Raw genomic sequence first — 24,227 nt, 5'->3', positions numbered from 1 at the left:
CCAGATTTTAGTAGCTCAAGATTAGGAATGTGAGAGTGAGAAGAATGTTAAAGATGATTAGGTGAGGCTCCACTCCGGGCCAGGCGACAAGTATGACCTTCAATTTGAAATGATGGCCATGAAAGGATTTATGATTATTAAGCAATTGTTCTATACCTTTTTCCATAACAAGGTCATTATTATAAAGATAACATATAAAGTGGAAACTAAGTGAAGATGTTTTGTGATTAGAACTGTAATAAATATGGATGTGCCCAACTCACTGGATTCACTCCAGGAACTGGAAAATGTATTCTGACTGCCTCTCGAATCTCTGCGTGTTTTTTCTGAAGATTTCTCCCTGACAGTTAAAAGTATTGACCAAGTAGTTCAGAAGAGGACATCTATCTCACTGACTTTGGAAGATGTAATCATCTATGAATTAAAAGTAAAGTACCGTGGATAAGAATCTGTAGGGCACTGCAGCTCATTACTCAAAGCACTAAATGCAAGGGTGACATGAGATTCAACCCCATTACCTCAAGATCGCTGAGCGGTCGCTTTTCTACTGCACCGTCTGCATGGAAAACAGCACTACCCATGGGACAACTGGTTGAAAGTGAGACCCGTAAACACTTGTATGTAAATGTCTTTTACTTTACTTAATTGACAAGTTGCTGAAGCCCAACTATCAGTCAGTACAATTTCTCTTTCTTCAGTTTTATTCTTGAATAAAAGCACACTTGTTTTGTTCCACCTTTTGTGAAAGTTTTTCTTGGATATTTGGGCTTTCACATCCTACACTTCACGCCAACATTATGTCGTTATAGTAATAACATGGGGTACCATTTTCTGTTTCTGTCATTCTACAGTTACAAAGATCATTGAAGACACAGAACACAAATGAAATGTATAATTCATTACCTGTACACAGTCATATGAAAAAGTTTGGGAAGCCATCTTAATTCTTTGGATTTTTGTTTCTCATTGGATGAGCTTTCAAAGTAGTAACTTCCTTTTAATATACAACATGCCTTATGGAAACAGTAGGATTTCAGTTTATTGGATTAACAGAAAATATGCAATATGCATCATTAGACAGGTGCATAAATGTGGGCAACAAACAGAGATATGACATCAATACTTAGCTGAGCCTCCTTTTGCTCCTTTGAGCCTCTCGACGCTGTCCTCCTGTAGTCTGTGATGAGTGTCTGGACTCTGATGGAGGTATTTCTGACCATTCTTCATACAAAATCTCTCCAGTTTAGTTCAATTTGATGGACAGCCTGCTTCAAATCATTCCATAGATTTTTGATGATATTCAAGTCAGAGGACTGTGACAGCCATTCCAGAGCATTGCACTTCTCCCTCTGAATGAATGCATTTGTAGATTTCGAATTGTGTTGGAATGTCCAACCGCTGTATAACTTCAACTTTGTGACTGATGCTTGAACATTATCCTGAAGAATTTGTTGATATTGGGTTCAATTCATCCAATCCTCGACTTTAACAAGGGCCCTGGTCCCTGAACTAGCCACCCAGCCCCACAGCATGATGGAACCTCCACCACATTTGATAGTAGGTAGCTTTGACTTGGAATGTCCAAAGCACTTTGTTCCAACATGAATCTGGCTTGTCTAAATGAGCATTTGAAAACAACAAGCGACACTGTTTGTGGCATGAGTGCAGAAAGGGCTTCTTTCTCATCACCTTGCCATACTGATGTTCTTTGTGCAAATTGTGCTGATTTATAGAACGATGTACAGATACGCCATCTGCAGTGAGATGTTCTTGCTGATCTCTGGAGGTGATCTGTGGGTTGTCAGTAACCATTCTGACAATCCTCAGCCTTCCACGCCTCCTGCCTTGCACAGTCTGCCACACGGGCGTCCACAGTCCATAGAAAGAGGAGCAGAAGAGCTGCTGTACAGTTTTTCCAATTCAAAAAAGAAAAGGAGCTGAAAACGTTTTCCGCCACAGAACAATGGCACAACAGAACACCAGGTATGGACTCACAGAATAAAACGCTCAGTATATTTAAAGAAACCTAGTAGATCCATTGAGCAAAACTAAAGAGATGTACGATTATATACTGTATAGCGAATCCAAGCTTTCTCTGTTTATCGTCATTACTGACATATCCTATTTTTAAGTATATTGTTTTCATTATTTTTTACCTCTTGTATTATTTCTTTTTAATATTTGCCATATTATTTCTTTTTTATTAACTTTTTCACTTAATTATGAGATGTTATGTAGAGAATCTGCAATGTTAGTGTACAATATGAAAGGTATTGATGTTTATCGTCATCATTAATGTTTGTTAAATATCTTATTTAACTTGATTTTTCTGTCAGGATTTTTCTGCAAACTGTGCACTTGCGCAGGGCCTCCAATCCCAGGGGCTGCCACGCCAATATACAGTATATTGAATTTAAAACAGAAAGAGAAAATAACGACACAGCTAAAAACAGCGACAAATTTCGTCAAAAGTTAAACGCTTGAGTCATGAGCACGAGGCAGCTATGCAGTGTCCGCAATGGACGTGGCCATCCACTATCCATAAGATACCATAGTGACATTGGCGGGAAGGGGCCACCAATTCTTTCTCTGTCCAGGGCCGCCACGAGCATAGAGACGCCCTTGTTTCAGTAGTTAACTTAGCTATTTATAAAAGCACGTTAGCGCTTTCTGCCAAATTAGTATTCCATATTATTTTTGTCTTGATTTCTCCATAAAGGCAGAGAATATAAAACCAACTGTGATTACATTGATTAAATATCCAAATGAATCCCAGTGCCCTCTTTGTAAAAAGCACAGAGACTACAGCATCCTGCTGCCTGCCTTCAGAGTCATGAAGGCCACATTGTCAAGTATGCAGGTCATTTTGCCAGGAGTGTGTGCTTGTAAACAATACTGACATTTACATTTCTGAACTGGAACTTTTTAAATACAGTTTAAAAAGATGAGCTAATCCTGCATTTTCCACTATTTATAGATGCAACACAGGGTGTGTAACAAGTGGCCATTCCCATTATTGTTTTTGTTTAAAAGTCACTGTCAACAGTTTACTGTATGTCAATATTTCATATTTTTCTTTGATTATTTTTTTTACTCCTCCTCGAACCGCCACCTTATCATGGTGGAGGGGTTTATGTGTCCCAATGATTCTAGGAGCTCTGTTGTCCGGGGTAGGGTCACCCAAGGCAAACTGGTCCTAGGTGAGGGATGAGACAAAGAGCAGTTCAACCAAACCTCCTATGAAGAACAAAAACCTTGTACGATGTTTTCCCTCACCCATACATGGGTCACCGGTGCCCCCCTCTGGAGCCAGGCCTGGAGTTGGGGCCCGATGGCGGGTGCCTGGTGGCCAGGCCTGCCCCCATGGGGCTCGGCCAGGCATAGCCCAAAGAGGCAACAGGAGTCCCCCTTCCCATGCGCTCACCACCTGTAGGAGGGGCAAGGAGGTTGGTGTAATGTGAATTGGGTGGTGGCCGAAGGTGGGGACCTTAACGGTCCATTCCTCTGCTACAGAAGATGGCTCTTGGGACGTGGAATGTCACCTCTCTGAAGGAGAAGGAGCCTGAGCTAGTGCACGAGATTGAGAGGTTCCGGCTAGATATAGTCGGACTCACCTCGACGCACAGCTTGGACTCTGGAACCAATCTCCTTGAGAGGGGCTGGACTCTCTACCACTCTGGAGTTGCCCCCAGTGAAAGGTGCCGAACAGGTGTGGGCATACTTATTGCCCCCTGACTTGGAGCCTGTTCATTGGGGTTTACCCTGGTGGACGAGAGGGTGGCCTCCCTCCACCGTCGGGTGGGGGATGGGTCCTAACTGTTGTTTGTGCTTCGAGGACATTCTGGTCCACCGTCCGGCATCTCAGGAGGGGGGAGCAGTGCAGTGACAACATTGTATATGGTGGGGGTTATACGCTGCTGACCTCGACTCAGGACATTGTGGGTCAGTGGGGGGAGTACTTCGAAGACCTCCTCAATCCCACTAACATGCCTTTCAATGAGTAAGCAGAGCCTGGGGACTCAGAGGTGGACTCTCCAATCTCTGGGACTGAGGTCACTGAGGTGGTTAAAAACTCCTTGATGGCAGGCCCCAGAGGTGGATGAGATACGCCTGGAGTTCCTCAAGGCTCTGGATGTTGTAGGACTGTCTTGATTGACACGTCTCTGCAACATCACATGGACATCGGGGACAGTGCCTCTGGACTGGCAGACCGGGGTGGTGATCCCCCTCTTTAAGAAGGGGGGCCGGAGGGTGTGTTCCAACTAAAGAAGGATCACACTCTTCAGCCTCTCTGGAAAAGTGTATTCAGGGGTTCTGGAGAGGAGGGTCCGTTGGATAGTCAAACCTTGGATTCAGGCGGAACAGTGTGGTTTTCGTCCTGGTCGCGTTACAGTGGACCATCTCTACACCCTAAGCAGGGTCCTGGAGGGTGCATGGGAGTTTGCCCAACCAGTCTACATGTGTTTTGTGGACTTGGAAAACTTGTTCGACCATGTACCTCAGGGAACCCTGTGGGGGGGTGCTCTGGGAGTATGGGGTACCAGACCCCCTGATAAAAGCTGTTTGGTCCCTGTACAACTGGTGTCAGAGCTTGGTCCGCATAGCCGGCAGTAAGTAGAACCCGTTTCCAGTGAGAGTTGGACTCCGCCAGGGCTGCCTTTTGTCACCGATTCTGTTCATAACTTTTATAGACAGAATTTCTCAGCGCAGCGGGGGTGTTGAGGGGTCCGGTTTGGTGGGCTCCGGTTTGATGGGCTCAGGATTGGGTCACTGCTTTTTGCAGATGATGTTGTCCTGTTTGCTTCATCAGGCCATGATCTTCAGCTCTCTCTGCATCGGTTTGCAGCTGAGTGTAAAACGGCTGGGATGGGAATCAGCACCTCCAAATCCGAGACCATGGTCCTCAGCCGGAAAAGGGTGGAGTGCACTCTCAGGGTTGGGAGTGAGATCCTGCCACAAGTGGAGGAGTTCAAGTATCTCGGGGTCTTTTTGACGAGTGAGGGAAAATTGAACGTGAGATCGACAGGCGGATCGGTGCGGCATCTGGAGTGATGTGGGCTCTGCTTTGGTCTGTCGTGGTGAAAAAGGAGCTGAGCCATAAGGCAAATCTCTCAATTTACCAGTCAATCTACGTTCTTACCCTCACGTATGGTCATGAGCTATGGGTAGTGACCGAAAGAACGAGATCGCAAATACAAGCGGCTGAAATGAGTTTCCTTCTCAGGGTGTCTGGGCTTTCCCTTAAAGATAGGATGAGAAGCTCAGAGTGGAGCCGCTGCTCCTCCACATCGAGAGGAGTCAGATGAGGTGGCTCGGGCATCTGATCAGGATGCCTCCTGGGCACCTCCCTGGTGAGGTGTTCTGGGCACGTCTAACTGGGAGGAGCCTCCTGGGAAGACCAGGACATGCTGGAGGGACGATGTCTCCCAGCTGGCCTGTGAACACCTCAGGATTCCCCTGGAAGAGCTAGAAAAAGTGGCTGAGGAGAGGGAAGTCTGGGCATCTCTGCTCAAGCTGCTGCCCCCGCGACCTGACCTTGGATAAGTGGAAGAGGATGGATGGATGGATATTTTTTTTACCACTTGTATTAGGGCCTTCCAAGTCAGATGAATAGCCATAACTGTGGATTTTCCATGTTGATGGTATGACCATTTCATATTGTAACTATCATATTTTGTGTCTGTATTTAATGTTGTGTCCAGGTTTCCAAAGGACCATTTTGTGGTTTCTCTGTATTTCATCCTCGAGGCCCCCTTCAATTTTATCGAGGTATTTCTCAACTTTAGTCCTCTCTTCTTTCATTGTAGTATTTGTAGAGGGAGGATTATATCTGGTTGTTGGTTCCCATTTTGTCACCTTCTACAATTTGTGTTATGTTTATTTTATATTATTATTTTTATATTTTTTCTTACATTTTACCTAGTCCCTAGGTCCCTAGTGATTTTGATGTTCCAGAAACACCTACCTTTCTAAATGCAGATATTTTAAATGTATTTTTATACTGGTTTGTATAAATTTTTTTGTAACTTTAAACTCCTTTTAACAAGGTGACTCTGCTCAGTCCTCTTTAGAATGACATGCCGGCTTCGAGGAGGTGCTGCTGTAGAATGTCACTTGAGAACTCCAACCCTAAGGGTAAATGACATTTAAATTTCCTTTAATAACTTTTATTCACTTCTGCGGTAATGTGGCAAATAAACTTAGCCATATTGTAAAGCAAAGACAAATAGTTAAAATGTTTACCATTATAAACTTAGTGCTTCTTTTTGAAATCACTGAAGTAACTGCTCACATCGGACTGAGCGAGCAAACGCCTTTCTAAATGGAGGCCAAGAACCAAACAGAAATTAGAATGCACACAAATAATGGACAGCCAGAACAGGGTCATTCATTGTGCTTATTCTTTTGGTTCTTTATTAACATTTCCTTAGTTAAATATTATTTTCTCTGTTTTCAGGTTTAGACTTTATTGAGCCATTAAAGAAAAGACAGAAGATCAGTAAAGACTTGCACTCGCTCTGAAGTGAACAAATGTCTCGCTATTCTGTTCCATAGCACTGCGTTCTGCAGGTTTCAGGTCTTTACTTTTAGAAGAAACGTCAGCCTCCCTTCTCCAACATCCAGCACAGGACACCGATGAGCAGGTACAGACACCTCACTTCATAAACTTCCATGAGAAAGATGGCTTACAATGCCTATGGTATAGAGAATAAAATGTATAAAAAGACTTCATGCTTGTCTCAGATGCCGACTGTTAATCGTTAAGCAGTAGGAGTCAAAGCCCAAAAGACTAACAGCCTGTTTTAGATCTTCTGACCAACTGCAGTGACGGTACAACTCTTAAAGGCCTTAAAACATTTGAAATGCTTTGAGTGCTGTATGTGTTAATAATAGTGTATGATAAGAAACACTGAAGACTTGTAGAATCTGGGATCGATAGCAATAATGTTAACAATGTATAACAAATTCAGAATATACTGTACATTGTTTTTAACTTCCCTTTTCTTACATTCCTTGTAAAAGTGGACGAAAAGGCTATAAGCTTTATGATGACCATTTAAAGAATTTTCTTTTTTTATTCTTTTTTTTTAATAAAAAGTATTACAGCAACACAGAATCCTCTTACATCTTACCGGGGTAGAGAAGTGGCGCGCTGAGAACATTTCTGTGTTCAGGGGGCGACTCTCACTCCAGTCATTACTGTCAATGGACAAAGACGACATTGAGGAGGCCCTTCAGAAATTTGATTTGCTGTCTGAATTTCCAGAAGAGGAGGAGAGGGAATATGTCCTTTGACCCTTCATCATCCTTTATTTTACATATGGAAGACATGCATCTGTTTTTAGATAACATGAGAAAAAAAAGGAAAATGACTGTGTTTTATGAGAAAATGTAACAAACATACATGGCCCTCATTGTTCAGTTACATCTTACAATTCTTGTTCTGTATTTTATATATTCTTTAACTTTTTGTAATAAATGTTGCAAACCAACTTCATCTTTACAGTCCATTGTCTTAGATCTGCACTTCTTAGTGTTATGTATTAAATAATGTTTTATAAAGCAGGGCAAAGCAATTTTTATTTATAAACCACATTTACAACAGCAGCCAGAACTGAACCAAAGTGCTGTACAAGAAAACGTGAAAGAAATAGTTCAAATACGGCGTATGGACACAGCTGCAAGAATAACCAACCATTACATAAAAGATAAACCCACACCCATGCTGTACATATGTCTAATCCTGAATGTAGGTGAGCCAACACATACAAACAATGTCAACCTCAAATGGCAGTAAGAAGAAATAGGACTTTAATGGCCTGTATTGGAGCAGACCTATAATATAAGAAGGTGAGCCATTCCAGAGAAAAGCAGCTGCCACCACAAACGCCTGATTCCTCGACCTCGACACAACCCACACCTTCTGGCTCGTAGACCGCAGGGCTCTTGTCAAGTGAAAAAGTTTCAAGAGGTAAGATGGGGCTAATCCATTCAAACATTTGAAAACAAGAAATAGAATTTTAAAATCAATTCTGAAATGGACCAGAAGCCAATGAAGCAGCTTTTTCAGCTGGAAAAAGCTTCATTTAACGTCACAATTTATCTGCCGAGTTTGAATGCGCTGTCACAGATCACACCTGGGCTCCTAACTGAAGCTTTATGATGAATACTGGATATGGCAAGGGGTCCAAGTGCAACATCAGAGCCATTCAATCTTTAACTTTTGGACACCATGATCACAGTTTTATTATCATTTAGTTTAAGAAGATGCATTGCCATCCAGGTTTTAATATCATTCAAGCACGCATGGAGGGTCTGTATTTAATATAATTTTGATTTTAGTGGCAAATATATTTGATTGTCATCAGCACAGAGAAGCAATACTTGTTAACAATGGAGCTTAAAGGTAACATGCATATCAAAAAGAGAACTGGTCCTAATAACAGTAATCATATTTACAAAAAAGTTGGGGTATGCGACAAATGACAAATTCCATCCATCCATCCTTCCATTATCCAACCCTTTGTATCCTAGCTACAGGGTCACAGGGGTCTGCTGGAGCCAATCCCAGCCAACACAGGGCGCAAGGCAGGAAACAAACCCTGGGCAGGGCGCCCGCCCACCGCAGTGACAGATTCCTATTAAAAAAATTGTATATGGCGATTAAGGGATTCAAAATCACTAAAAAATTGATTTGTACTTATCTACCCAAACAAAACATATTTAAAGTTAACTTTAAAATCTGTTACTTCAGTTCCAAAATAAATAAAAAAGACGGTTTATGAAGTGCAACTTTCAATAATGCAAATGTTTACATTTCTTTAGAAAAACAAACAATATAATATCTATTAAGCCATTTAAGAGATTTGCTTCACTTTTTTTGAAAAGTACATACTTAAAAGTTAGGGTCCCATGGAGAACATTAAAATTGACAAAATATTGTTGAGATCAGCGTCGCTCCCTCCGATAATTAACATCTCTTTTTTTTTTTCGGTGTATAAACATAAAGACAAGTTCTTCTCAGCTGTCCACTCCTTTAATTCACTAACACAACTAATTAAAGACAACATTGGAAAAACTTCATTTGGTCTGAAAGAAAAGTATAACTGGGCGTCATCTGCATACGAGTGACAATGAATGTGATGTTTTCTATGGAGTGGACACCTGTAAAGTGACAACAGTACTGAGCCCTGCAGGACACCATATTGAACTTCTGTGTATAATGATGGAGTCCTGTCAGCACATTTCTGTACGTATTGGAATCGATTTGATAAAAAGAACTAAACCAAGCGAGCGCAGTCACTGCCTGTGAGCCCAACATCATTTTCTGGCCTGTGCAGTAAAATCGAATGGTCAGTGGTGTCAAACTCTATGCTTACATCTAACAACATCATTACAGAGGAGTTTCCTTCATCAGAGGATATCAGAATGTCATTTACAACCTGTGTTAATGCTGTATCTGTACTATGGCCAGTGTGGGAACCAGACTGGAATTTCTAAAATAAATTGTAATGAATAAGGTGAGACTGAAACGGTTTGTGGACTACTTTATTTAGTATTATAGAGAGAAAGGGTACATTTGAAATGGTCTATACAGTAGTTATTAAGTATGCATGCGTCATACATTTTAAGTAATGGTTTGATGACTGACACTTTTAGTGCTTCAGGTACTGTGCCATGCAATGATGAACTTTTAATAAGGTTAAGAATAGGCGCTGCAAGATCATCCATTGCGCTCTTTACTAGTTTTGTTGGCACTGGATCAGGGAAGAAGTAGTGGGCTTCATTTCAGGAATTAAAGTTAAGACTTCCTGCTCTTTTCCAGGATTAAAATGTCTAAAATGTTGAATGCAATGTGAGGCAGGACCTGCTAAGCTAGTATAATGGAAACGTTTTCAGGTTTTAATGCAAAAATATTTAGAAATACTACATACTGTATTACATTTTGGACACTTGGACAGAGGCAGTGGTGCTGTAAGAATTCTGTTTCTGGACTTCTCTAGCGCCTTCAACACCATCCAACCTGTGCTCCTTATGGACAAGCTGACAGACATGGGAGTAAATTCACACCTGGTGCCATGGATCGTGGACTAGTTTACAGACAGACCTCAGTATGTGCATCTCGGGAACTGCATGTCTGACATTGTGGTCAGCAGCACAGGATCTACAGTATCTATCTATCTATCTATTGTCACGCACGAGTGCTTGGGAAACAGCGGATTGACCCAGTTTGTTACGGAAAACGTACCACGAGGGGTCTACGACAGGGTACTAACTTGTCTTTCTTTCCTGGTTTCAGAAACATCATAGACAAACGCCATGATGGCTATAGGAAGCACGCACTTCCGGGTCTATTTAATCCCTCTATTGACCCCTTGATGACATCACAGTTCCCATAATTCATTACGAATACCCAGCATCCTTCACATCAATCTCCGGTCCGCCTCCATTAAAAGCCCGTCCTTTCTCCCCTCATTGGTCTTTTTGCTTTCTGATGTTTTGTAAAGCGACTGACTGCTATACTTTGGTTACAATATACGGGGCTAAACACCCCAAAACTTGCAACGTGTCTTGTCTTGTATTACAGTGGCGTAGTCGTTGGATAACGAGTGTCCGAACGATGACAGAAGGACAGGACCTGAACGCGGTCCTCAACACTTTGGTTGCGGAGCTCCAGGCCGTCAAGGTGGACCAGGCTTCAACCCAGGCGGAGCTCGAGGAAATGAAGAGGCTGCTGGCGGCTGCGGAAACGGTAAGACCGGAGCCTCCTCAGCCGTCTCGGCCGTCGCATCCTCCCATGCAACCTCTTTCCAGGAAGGACGACATAGAGTCATACCTCTCCATATTCGAGAGGATGGCAACCCGACATCGGTGACCGTGGGCAGAGTGGGCGTCCATTTTGGCCCCGTACCTAAAGGGGCCTGCGCAGCGGGCATATCATGACCTCCCTGAGGAGGAAGCCGCCCAATATGAACTCCTGAAGGCTGAAATCTATCAGCGATACGGGGTAACCTCCGGCCAACAGGCACGCGCTTGGCGTCACTGGAGCCCGCACTACCGGCTCGAGCCCAGGCCTTCGAGCACTGGGAGAAGCTCGGACGCTGGCTACAGCCAGATAAAAATCAGGCTCGCCAGGTGGTGGAGCAAGTGGTGTGCGAGGGTCTGATTTACGCGATGCCAGACTATCTCGCTCAACAGGTCCGGAGGCACCCGTTCGCTGATATGAACGGCCTTCTGGAGGTTCTGGAGAGACAGCTGGTGGTGTACCAACTCAGGAGGTCTGAGAGTCCGACGCGTGGGTCGCGGCAGGGACGGGCCAGCGTCCCCGAGCCCACAGAGGCACCGGTCAAGCCGAAAGAATGTTTCAAATGCGGCGAGCCGGGACATCTGCTGCTGGCTTGCCCGCTCAACCAAGAGCCGATGGACTGCAGCTGGGCGAAGGAAGAGAGGTACTGTGCACTGTCTAACCCCCTTGCGGTAATGAATACTGGAGTGGTGTTGTTAAACGGGCACTTGGTGGTGGCAATGTTTGATACTGGGAGTAACATAACCATTGTTGCTCACCGCTATGTCTAACTGCGACAGTGGCTCCCTCACCGTATGGGAGTAAGATGTGTGCATGGGAAGACCAGGACTTATAGGTCTCCGAGGTGCTTCATTACTTGGGAAGGGGCTCTGAAACAGCTGGTGGTGGCTGTAATGCCGGAACCCCCCTTTCTGGTCATCTTGGGAAAAGACTGGTCGGATATTAACAGCGGTAGGACCGTCACCACTCCTCTTCCTAGGCTAGGTCTGCTCCCTGCTGTTCCCACGCCGTGCTCTTCGGCAACTATTGATGACATAGACGGATTGGTGGAGTCCTCTTCGGGGGAGGACCTCGACCCAGAAGACGCCCCAAACGGAGCTCCGGAGCTGGCAAGCGCTCCCGCAGCCCCACTTACGGACGTATTGGCTGGCTTGGACACCCAATACCAGTCCACACCGGCTTCCTTTAAACGTGAACAATGGAACGATGATTCCTTGAGGTTTGCAAGGAATGCTATCGTCTCCAGTGACGACATATCTTCCATGGCCTCCACGCTACACAGGCCCTACTTTGTACTCGAAAACGATTTGCTTTATCGGGTTGCCAAGAACAAAGGCGAGGTGTGGAAGTTGTTGCTAGTGCCGTGAACCTACCAGTGGGAGGTTTGTGAGCTAGCTCACACCCATCTCCTAGGTGCCCACCTGGGAACCGAGAAAACGTTGGAGAGAATAAAGCTCCGGTTTTATTGGCCCGGGATCAATGATGAAGTCCGCCGTTTCTGTCAGTCCTGCCCGGTCTGTCAGTTACGCCAGATTCCCCGCAGGGACAGTGCTCCTCTGATCCCGATCCCCCTGATAGATATCCCTTTTGAACGGATCGGTGTCGATCTGGTTGGCCCCCTGGAGCCTTCCGTGCGTGGTCACAAATATATTTTGGTGATGGTCAACTACGCAACCCAATACCCCGAAGCAGTTCCCCTGCGCTCTGCTAATACTAAAAACATTGCACGGGAATTAGTAGCCCTGTTTTCCGGCATGGGCATACCCAAAGAAGTCCTCACAGACCAGGGTACGCCCTTTAAATCGGATACATTCAGGGAGGTTGCCAAACTACTCCAGATTAAGCATCTCAAGGCATCCGTCTATCATCCCCAGACGGATGGACTAGTTGAGCACTTCAATCAAACACTGAAGCAGATGCTCCGCAAGGTGGTCAGTGCAGATGGTAGGAACTGGGACCAACTTTTACCCCTCATGTTTTTTGCCTATAGGGAGGTTCCACAAGCCTCCACAGGGTTTTCCCCCTTTGAGTTGTTATATGGACGACAGCCCCGGGGCTTATTGGATGTACTTAAAGAAGGTTGGGAAGGGGAGGCGCGTCCCTCCACTAACCTCCTAGAATATATTGTGCAGTTACGCGATAGATTGACTAAGATCCGGCCCCTGCTTAAGGATCACATGTCTAGGGCTCAAACAGCGCAGGTCCGGAACTACAACAGAAACACCTATCTACACGAGTTTCAGCCTGGAGACTGCGAGATGGTGCTCATGCCCACCTCCCACTCGAAACTTGCTCATTGGCTAGGGCCATACGAAGTGAAAGAGAGAAAAGGACTCGTGGACTATTTGGTGAGCCAACCAAATTGTCGACCGAGTGAGAGAGTGTATCATGTCAACCTTCTGAAGCCGTGGCGAGACAGGGAGAATGCTCCGCCTCCCGGCCCCGCTCTCTCCCTTTACTCAGAAAAGACCCCGCTTCACTTCGGTTCTAATCTGTCCCCTTCCCAATGGCAGGATCTCGAAAGAGCCATCCTGTCTGTCCCGGAGGTGGTCAGCGAGGCACCAGGCCGGATCCCGCTGATTGAGCACGACACTGTGACAGACCCGGGGTGGTTGTCCAGGAACGACCCTACCAACTCCCAGAGGCAAAACGCGCTGAGGTGGAGCTAGAGGTCCAAAAGATGCTCAGTTTAGACATCATTGAGGAAAGCCATAGCCCCTGGTCAAGTCCTATCATCCTCGTATCCAAGCCGGACGGGTCGTGGTGATTCTGCAACAACTTTGGGCGTCTTAATCAGGTCTCGAAGTTTGATGTGTACCCCATGACCCGGGTGACCACTCTTGATATGACGAAGGGGTATTGGTAAATTCCATTAATGGCATTCGCCAGAGAAAAAACTGCTTTTATCACCCCTAGCGGTCACTGGCACTACAAGGTACTCCCATTCGGGCTGCACGGGGCGCCAGCAATCTTTCAAGGTTTGGTGGATAAAGTGCTGCAGCCCCACCAGTCCCATTGTGCTTCATACCTGGTTGATGTTGTTATCTATTCCAGCACGTGGGAGGAACATGTCGTGCAGGTCTACACAGTACTCCTGACGCTAGCGAGAGCTGGGCTTCGCATCAACCCGTGCAAATGCTATTTTGGGATGAGCGAAGCCCGTTATTTAGGCTACCTAGTGGGTGGAGAGCTGGTGAGACCACAGTGTACCAAAGTAAAAGACATCTTGGAATGGCCCCGTCCGATGGTCAAGAAACAGGTGCAGGCCTTCCTGGGGCTAGCGGGGTACTACCGCCGGTTTGTACCTCGCTTCTCCGAGAGAGCAGCACCCTTGACGAACTTGACAAAGAAAGGGGCCTCTTTACATGTGGTGTGGACCGAGGATACGGAGCGGGCATTCTGTGACTTGAAACGGGCCCTTACTTTGGCACCTGTGTTAAGGACACCTAACTTCTTGCTCTCTTTTATTCTCCAGACCGATGCTTCGGACACAGGTCTGGGTGCCGTGCTGAGCCAAAGCATTGATGGTGTCGAACACCCTGTGATTTACCTGAGCCGGAAACTGCTGGACTGGGAGACGAGGTATACGGTGGTGGAGCGGGAGGCCCTGGCCATTAAATGGGCGGTGACGCACCTGCAGTACTACCTGCTGAGTCGGGAATTTACCCTCGTGACGGACCATGCCGCCCTCCAGAGGATGGCTCTGCATCGGGACTCGAATCCCCGGTTCATCAGGTGGTTTTTGGACCTGAAGCCTTTTAAGTTCACCGTTGTTTATCGCCGGAGCACCCTGCAGGCCAACGCTGATGCGCTCTCTCGCGTGCACAACCTCACGGTTCAGGTAGCCCTCCCCGATGGGCCTTGGCGAACGGGGGGGTCCGGTCACGCACGAGTGCTTGGGGAACAGCGGATCAACCCGGTTTGTTACTTAAAACGTACCACGAGGGGTCTACGACAGGGTACTAACTTGTCTTTCTTTCCTTCTTCAGAAAGCCCGAGGCCTCACAGACATAAACAAATGCCATGACGGCTATAGGAAGCACGCACTTCCGGGTCTATTTAATCCCTTTGTTGACCCCTTGATGACATCACAGTTCCCAGAATCCATCACAAATACCCAGCATCCTTCACATCAATCTCCATTCCGCCTCCATAAAAAGTCCGTCCTTTCTCCCCTCATTGGTCTTTTTGCTTTCTGATGTTTTGTAAAGCGACTGATTGTTATACTTTGGTTACAGTATACGGGGCTAAACACCCCAAAACTTGCAACGTGTCTTGTCTTGTATTACACTATCTACAGTATCTATCCTGACTGAATGTCATACAAAAGCTGTAAAAGAATCCCTTTCTACTTTTTCTTTCCTACCTAGTAAGCCTGTTTAATGAATGCAAGGAGATCCTTTAACAGATTTGCAGTACGATTACCTCTTACCCTCCACACTTGTGCTATACTCGTGACATCCTCTTTGTGGATCAACAAAGTCTGTAACCATCCCTGCAAGCTAATAGCCGTGACATATGCGCTCAACTTATCAGTAAGGACTGATGAACTTCTTCTAATAGGTCTCTGGATGGTTGGAATTAATGTTGTGGCAGATGGCTGGAACCCATGCCCGGACGGGATGCCCCTTTTACACTGGATTTGGAGGAGCAGTCATAGGATGCACACTACGTTCCCCAGAACACTTGTTGGCAGCCCCTCTGGGTTGCATCGGGGCCAATAGTTTGGAACACCAGAGATCATTCCTGTTGGGCTCCGTGGCCACCGCCAGGCAGAGCTGCATGGCTTAACAAGCCCATGTGGACTGGACTGCAGCCACACCTGGAAGTGCAGCCTAAAGTAGATCAACGAGCACCTGGAGCTATAAAAGGAGCGCCTGCTGCCACTATTCTGGGCGCCAGAGTTGGGAGGAGGAGGAGGAGGACGATGAAGCTGCCTGGGAGGAGTAGTGGATGGAGGAAGAAGAGTGTGGTTTGGGGTGATTTACTTTGTGTGTTGTTTTGAAACTGTGTTGGGCCTGTGGGACATGAGGAAGACGTGCCCCAGAGCTGAAGAAACATAAAAGTTCTTTTTGTTTATTTTAAAACGTGCCTCCATTGTCAGTCTGAGTCGGGTCGATGCCTATATAGCGCCTTTGCCACAATGTGTTCAGAAAACAATATGTTTTACCATTTTCAGAATAGGATGTGTGGAAGAATAATTTTAGGGTAACATAGCATTCATCTTAAAGAAACAGCATAAAGGCTTAATAAATGTCAGAAACCTGTTCAGGCACACCAGGAAACCAGATAAAGGTCAAGACAACAACAACATGTACACAGAAATAGAAGGACTGGTTTGGGAAAAATACTGAGATGGTCAAATAAATAAAGAATGTAGCAGAAGAAAGGTTGATGTAATATACAAAATGTGCTGAAGGATGACTCAGAAATCAGCAGATGTCCTGTAAATGAGAACGGACAGTCGTGATATGCACAGAAATTTCAAGGGGGTGGCGCAACTCAAAAGGTATAAGAAGAACCGGAATATAATAATAGAATAGACTTTTATTTTATATAAATCATTTGGGTGTAAACCAACAAACCAGCCAAAGTAAAATATAGGCATTGACTGACACATTGATTGGGTGTTCTCTAAAATATTAAATTACTAGAGTTTATAAATAAAAATAAGCTTTACAGCTATGTACCATAATGTTAATTTATTTAAAGAATGTAGTGTTACATCAACTACTGCATTACCTTTTTGAGAATCCACAGTGCAAATCTAAACTTCCCAACATTTCTTGTTAATTCCATTATATGTTATATACTACTTTAAATTCACTTTTAGTGATCGTGCAGATGGTTCTTCAGAAGCCTTAAGACTTTATTGAGTAACCACTGACTAATAACAAGCCCAGTTAATAGTGCGTTCATTATTAATGAAAACAGTTTACAAGCACAATTTAATTGTTTCCTTTCTGGGCTTCATAAAGAACAAAGCACTGGGCATAGTGAAGATTTTTGCTCAGCCTTCCTTTATCTCATTTAAACTCCCTTAGTGCAGCCTAATGGCTAAGGCGTTAGACTATAAAGGGTGAGTTTCCAGCTCAGCTCTTGCCACAGACTCACTTACAGAGTGACACTATTTATGTCACATATTTGCCAGCGGTGCAGTTGTTGATGACAAAGCATTTGTTTTATGCTGTAAATGCAAAACACCTTGAGCGCTGCTGTTTGACTGTGCAAAAACATTACATTACAATGTCACTGATGGTGAGGTGATATTAGAAGTAGAAATTCTAGATTGAATTTTAGGCAAACCTGGAGCAATATCCATCCATCCATTATCCAACCTGCTATATCCTAACAGAGGGACACGGGGGTCTGCTGGAGCCAGTCCCAGCCAGCAAAGGGCACAAGGCAGGAAACAAACCCCAGGCAGGGTGCCAGCCCACCGCTGGGCACACACACCAAGCACACACCAGGGATAATTTAGGATAACCAATGCACCTCACCTGCATGTCTCTGGACTGTGAGAGGAAACCCACGCGGACACGGGGAGAACATGCAAACTCCACGCAGGGAGGACCCGGGAAGCGAACCTGCAGGTCTCCTAACTGTGATGCAGCAGCGCCACCCACTGCGCCACCGTGCCACCTAGAGCAATATTTTAGTCTTCATGTGATCATATCTTGTATTACAATTTAAATATTTACAAGTTTCTTTGTAGCATTTTGTCACTTTTGATGTCTTTTCATGAATAAATGTAATTACATACAAAGTATATCCTTGTTTCAACACAGACCTTGATGATGGAGCTCCGAATGCTACTGCACTTTACACTCGTGTGAAGCGACGAAATGTTAAGCTCTGAAGTTAGCTTGCTGTGATGGAAAAGAGCTTCAGGAGGAACAGGACATTCCACGAAGGAATTTGGACCGTTTAATAGCTAATGCCAGTTAGTTTATTTCCCTTACAAGTTTATAATACTTCCTTGTTTTTAATTATATTTTTGTATAGCAAATTGCATTTGACAAAACCACTGTATGCTTTACATAAATTATATTTGTATCAGATTTCTCAAATTATGCATTGCAATAAGAAATTTCATATTAATACGAATAATTTGTCTATGTTACAGTAATTTCTATGTAATTAATAGTATTTCCATGTGAAATGGTTGTTTAAAATTGTAATAATATGAATATGAGTATGAGTATGCTATTGAAGCTTTAAATTATCTTTAGGCAAACCAAGTGCCAAAAGGGGAAAATATGACAGCCCAAGTTCCAGTTCATCGACATCATCTACATCTCATTCATTTTCTACTTCGTCAAGTGATACGAGTCTAGAGGAACAGAAACAGAAATCAAAGAAGAAGAGAAAGTTTCTTCCGCACTAAGCATGCTGTCCCGATGCCAGAGGTTTAGAAGCTCCAAAGGTCACCTTGTGAGTCAAAGTTAGGTTTTGAGGCTGCCATCATGTGGCTTACGTTCCATCATATTATCTGCAAGCGTACACGGCCTGCGTGAGATTTTAGAGATCTTTTTGTTCAGATATGCAATATAGAATTATGTCATGTCGAATTTTTATTCTTCAAATTGAAGCCCATTTTCTTTGCTATATTAGATTTACCCTCACCTTTCGGTACTTTAACATAATTCTCTCTTTTTTATTCATGATTTTTTGATGCCAGGTGTTTTTTTCATCTTTCCTGATGTATAATGATAGATTTCCAGAAATATTTTAAATATAGTGTTACATATTTATTTTTAAAAAATACATTTTACAACATAACAGTTATAACATTTCATGCAAAATCATGTTATGCAAGGTAATCAATATCATTTTTGGGTCTTCTTCGTGATCCCCGTCCTTCTCCAGACTGTTTCACGGTTGTAACTTTTCTTCTTTTTTTTCCCTGAATTGCTAAAACACCAGAGGATGATCCAAGGAGATACAAGAGAGTACTTTAGATCGCAGAGTAGTGTGCGAAAAGCTTTTAGAAAAGTAAATGTTGACCGAAATACTCCGGCATTAGCAGCACCTTTGGTGGAACTTATGAGAGCTGCACCTGATTTCTAGTCAGAAATAAGTCTAGACAAGGAAAAATGACGTGCAAGCTGCATGACCCAGAAATAAAACATGAAAAGACGCTCCTGCCAATCGCCTAAAAATATATAAGAAATAAAACCTCCACAATATAAAACGAGTTACACTTTTTACAGAAATATTAAGGGAGTTACATGTTGTTACATTCTGTTTTGATTCACTTAAAAGTTTCACAATATTCGGTAGTTGGTGTTTTGTGGTTAATACATGGCCTGCATTATTTCATATATTGTTTAATGCTGTATATCCTGTAACGGACTGGTGGATCAATGTGTTTCTGAAAAGTTCAATTTACAATAAAATGTACATACATTTCACGGCTTTGAATTTTTTTGTCTGTTTATAATTATAAATATTTTCAGATGCTACATTCTTATTCATACCTGACACCTTTAATAAAATTTGTAGAATAATCATGAATAATGTATCTTATAGAATTATAAGTACAGTTGGTTCTTTTACTACTTCTTCAAGGGTGTAATATAAGAAAGTTGTTCTTTCCTAAAAATAAAGGATTTACATCTCAACTGAACAAAGATGTGTTCATACGTCACGTAGGCAATTCTGGTGCAAGTGCACAGCAAGTTCTTGGAAGTCACATTCTGTTCCCAAAGGAGTTCGCGTGACATTAAGTAGTCAATTCCTGTGTAAGCGCAGAGTAAACACACGGCGTAACAATAGGCGCTGTATTGCGCCCGACCCGGCACAGACTCACACTGAGGCACATATAAAAATAAAACAAATATTCATTTTTCTTCACCTGTGCGGCACGTCTTCCCCGTGAACCCCACAGGCACAACACAGTCCCAAACCAAGCACAAGTTCAAAACACAAGACTCGCCCTTCTGGCACCACCACTCCTCCCGTGAAGCTTCGTCCTCCTCCTCCCGACTCTGGCCACTGAGTGATGGTGGCTGGCCCCTTTTATAGCCCACCCTGGTCACCTGGTTCCAAATGCACTTCCGGTTGGGACTGAAGACTTGACCAGCCAGGCTCAGGGACCCATACAGTGCCCCCTAGCGGCCACCCCAGATCCCAACAGGGCTGTGGAGAACTCCATCTCCCATAGAGCCCTGCGGGAAGGTGAGGCACCATCGTCAGCCAGGGAGGCTGCCACCAAGCGTCCTGGGGAGGCATTGAGCCGTCAATGGTTGCTCAACCCAAACATATGCTGAAGGGGCATCCCGTCCAGTCATGGGACCCGGCTGTCTGCCACAATGGTAAGTACATTCTGTTTCCAAAGGTGTAGGCACCTCTCAGGTAAGTCATGTATAAGCACAACATGCTGACAGCTGCAGGTCCCTTCTGAGTTTTACGTAACCACAGAGTGCTTGAATCCTCTTCCAATCCTGCCATTCGTGTTTTTGCTGTGTGTTTTAGATGTCTTCAATTCCCGATTGTCAGCAATCTTGTTGTCCCTTTCGAGTCTAAACGCTGGCGTGTGTGCTTAAACCAGTTTATGTTTGGAGCTTCTCTGCTTGTAGACTTTTTACCTTTGATTACCAGCTTTTGGAAAAATGAATTTACCTGGATGTGTATTAACCAAAAATCAAGCTCAAAAGATCAGACGTTTATTTGCTTGCCGATATGTTGCAGCCATCTCCAAAATCCACTGAGTAATCCTTTGCATGGTGCATCCTGCCATATGTAACTGCGGTTAGAAACCGCACAGGCAGACATTCATTATACTGTATGTCCGTATTATCTTTTGTTATTTAGTGCATCATGAAAGATAACTGGGAACTTAAATCATCTGGACAGTTTTCCACTTCTCATGAGTGTGTAGTCCAGTCTGACCACTGCTATAAAATGTCATGAGATTAGTAACTGCTACTTAAATTGGTGAGGTGTCTGAGATGCCCATGAGAAATGATGGCCACTCCAATGGCATGTAAGGTTCTGGCCCTTTTGGATTCTGTGCTTTGTTAATGGCATCTTAAGAAGTGACAAATTCATAAATCAGATGGCTGGGGATTTCTTATAGACCCTAATATACTTTTCCACTGTAATATTGCCAAAAGACTGGGAGCAATTATATGAAGGTCACTGATCCTGCTGGTACAATCACTTCCAAAATTAGAGTTTATTGCTGAAAAATGCAAAATCCAGAGGGGCATCTCCTTAACATGTTTTGCTTAAACAAGCATTTGTCTCATTCTTGTAGTTGTCTTTTTTTGGGCTTTTATTATACCCTTCGCTAACATAATACTGCTAAACTTGCGTTATCCAATTAAGGTACACAGGGTCACAGTGCCATTCCAAGCATCACCGGGCACAAGGCAGGAAAGAGCCCAGTTTGGGTCGCCATCCCATTGCAAGGCCCACTGACAAACACACCAGCACTCACACTCTCACACATATGGCCACGTAACCCACACACAATAAGCTCTGTAATAAACGTAAAACAAGCTGTAAGCTTAGAACAGCAATTCTTCAAAACGTTTAAGGACCGTTGAGATATTTTTCTCATAGTTCTTTCATTATTCCATCCATCCAGGGTGATGCCAGTCCCAGGAAGCAGCAAGCATGAGACAGGAACAATCCCTGGAGGGGGCACCAGCTCATTGCTACCACTGCGTCACGGTGCCCTCACATGGTTAATTATTAGCAGTATATATTATTGAAATGAAGTTAACATTTTATCTGCATACTTTAATGGATTTCATCCTAAAAATGATGTCAAGCATACATCCTGATATACTAACAGCACACAGCGCCAAGTGGATGGCTCTTGGAAATCGAAATCGACTTAGAAGCCAGTCATCATCATCTGTAATCCGAGGGGCTCTCTTCTATTGAATGGAATTCCTTTATTCTCATTGTATGGTACAATGACATTCAATATGCAAACCCTTCATAAACATTTCTTCATATAAAATAATAAAATAACAAAAATAATAAAAAACAATGAACTGCGGTGGGCTGACACCCTGCCCGGGGTTTGTTTCCTGCCTTGCGCCCTGTGTTGGCTGGCATTGGCTCCAGAAGACCCCCATGACCCTGTAGTTAGGATATAGCAGGTTGGATAATTGATGGATGGATGGAAAAACAATGAAACATATTTTATACAGTATGAAAGCAAAAATACAATCTACATGTACTTATAGTGCAGATGGTTCATAAGGTGGCTCAGGTTGTGGCCTAAAAAAATATCTCAATCACAAACTGATGTTAATTATATTTTGTCCATGAATACTTATTAAATAATTCCAAATAGTCTGTCCGCTTCCTTTCATAGCTTTTCCAGACATGTATTTTCGTATTAAAGCATTTAACCAAAATCACATTTCAGCCACCATTTGTTGCCAGGCAGAGAGGCCTTCACAATCCATTCTGCAGGCCCTCTAACAGAATAAATGTCGATTAAACTGTTGCTTCAACCAATCAGATTTTGAGTTGGTGTCAGTAGGGCCCTCTAGCAGGCGTACGGCAACGTCACCGTATTCAGACCCATCGATTGGATAGGATGGTGTAATAGCTACTTTGTCACCCCACAATGGCTGAAGTAGGAGAATAGAAATAGATTTGGTGGCAGATTTACTTTCAAGGCCATTTTCAAGACAGACTTTTCAAGAAAAGCTGGACATTGTTAAGAAAGGTCGGACAACTCTGAAGCTAGCTAGCCTGTCACAACCAGGAAGAGGATTTGTCCACTACTTTCAGGTTACCAACTATGGCTCACAGGGTCTGAGGAACACTGCAAATTGTATTGCTGGGAGTGCTTGTTATTTGCCACTGATCGACATGGTGTTTGGAGCCACACTGGCTTTGTAAATTTGACTTGCCTAACCAAGGCAGCAACGAGACATCAAAGCACTGCCGGACACTTACAAGCAACGGTGCTTTCCAAAACCTTTGGGGAAACCAGAGTGGATCAACAGCTGAACGAGTAAGTGAGCAGGGAAACAGAGCTCCACAACGAAAAGGTGAAGAAAAACAGAGAAATCTTAAAAAGACTGTGTCACGGGCGGCTGGGGGTGGAACCCAGCTGGGACGCCCGAGAGGACTGGAGGAAGGCTGGTGCCTCCTCCCGACCACGAGGGGGCAACCACCTTGGTTTTGTTGGTGGCCTCGGGTAAGGGGCTTGGAAGCCCAACCCTGTAGGGGCCCGTGACCACCGCCAGGCAGTGCCCCGATGCCTGAAGAAACCTGGAGCCTAGCACTTCCGCCACAAGTTGTGCTTCCTTCCCTTTGACTCTCCTCTGAAGAGTAACAGACAGCATGGGATTCTCAAAGCAACTCTCAAAAGATCTGAAAACAAAGATTGTTCATTCTCATGGTTTAGGGGAAGGCTACAAAAAGCCATCTCAGAGGTTTCAACTGTAAGGAACTGTAAGGAATGGAATCAGGAAATGGAAGGCCACAGGCACAGTTGCTGTTAAACCAACCCAGCAGGTCTGGCAGGTCAAGAAAAATACAGGAGAGGCCTATGAGAGGCAGGATTGTGAGAATCGTGACAGACAATCCACAGATCAACTCCGAAGACCTGCAAGAACATCTCGCTGCAGATGGTGTATCTGTACATCGTCCTACAATTCAGTGCAATTTGCACAAAGAACATCAGTATGGCAGGGTGATGAGAAAGAAGCCCTTTCTGCACTCACGCCACAAACAGAGTCGCCTGTTGTATCAAATGCTCATTTAGACAAACCAGATGAGACAAAAATTAAAGCACTTTGCAGGGCGGAAAAACACCGCATTCCGAGAAAAGCACCTGCTAGCTGCTGTCAGATGTGGTGGAGGTCCATCATGCTGTGGGGCTGTGTGGCCAGTTCAGGGACTGAGGCCCTTGTTAAAGTCGAGGGTCGGATGAATTCAACTCAATATCAACACATTCTTCAGGATAATGTTCACACATCAGTCACAAAGTTGGTTACGCAGGGGTTGGATGTTCCAACAAGACAACGACCCAAAAACACAGTTGGAAATCTACAAAGGCATTCATGCAGAGGGAGAAGTCCAATGTTCTGGAATGGCCGTCACAGTCCCCTGACTTGAATATCATTGACAATCTATGGGATGATCTGAAGCAGGCTGTCCATCAAATTGGACTGAACTGGAGAGATTTTGTATGAAGAATGGTCAGAAATACGTCCATTGAGAATCCAGACACTCATCAACGGCTATAGGAGGACAGTGTATAGAGGCTGTTAGATTTAATTATTAATAATTATATAGAAGTATTGATGTCATATCTCTGTTGGGGGGCCCAAATGTATGCACCTGTCTAATTTTGTTATGATGCATATTACATATTTTCTGTTAATTTCATAAACTTCATGTCACTGCTGAAATCCTACTGTGTCCATAAGGCATGTCGTAT

Source organism: Polypterus senegalus, chromosome 11 (genome assembly GCF_016835505.1).
Source record: "Polypterus senegalus isolate Bchr_013 chromosome 11, ASM1683550v1, whole genome shotgun sequence".
Taxonomy (NCBI): domain Eukaryota; kingdom Metazoa; phylum Chordata; class Cladistia; order Polypteriformes; family Polypteridae; genus Polypterus; species Polypterus senegalus.
Note: the sequence above shows the minus strand (reverse complement) of the source record.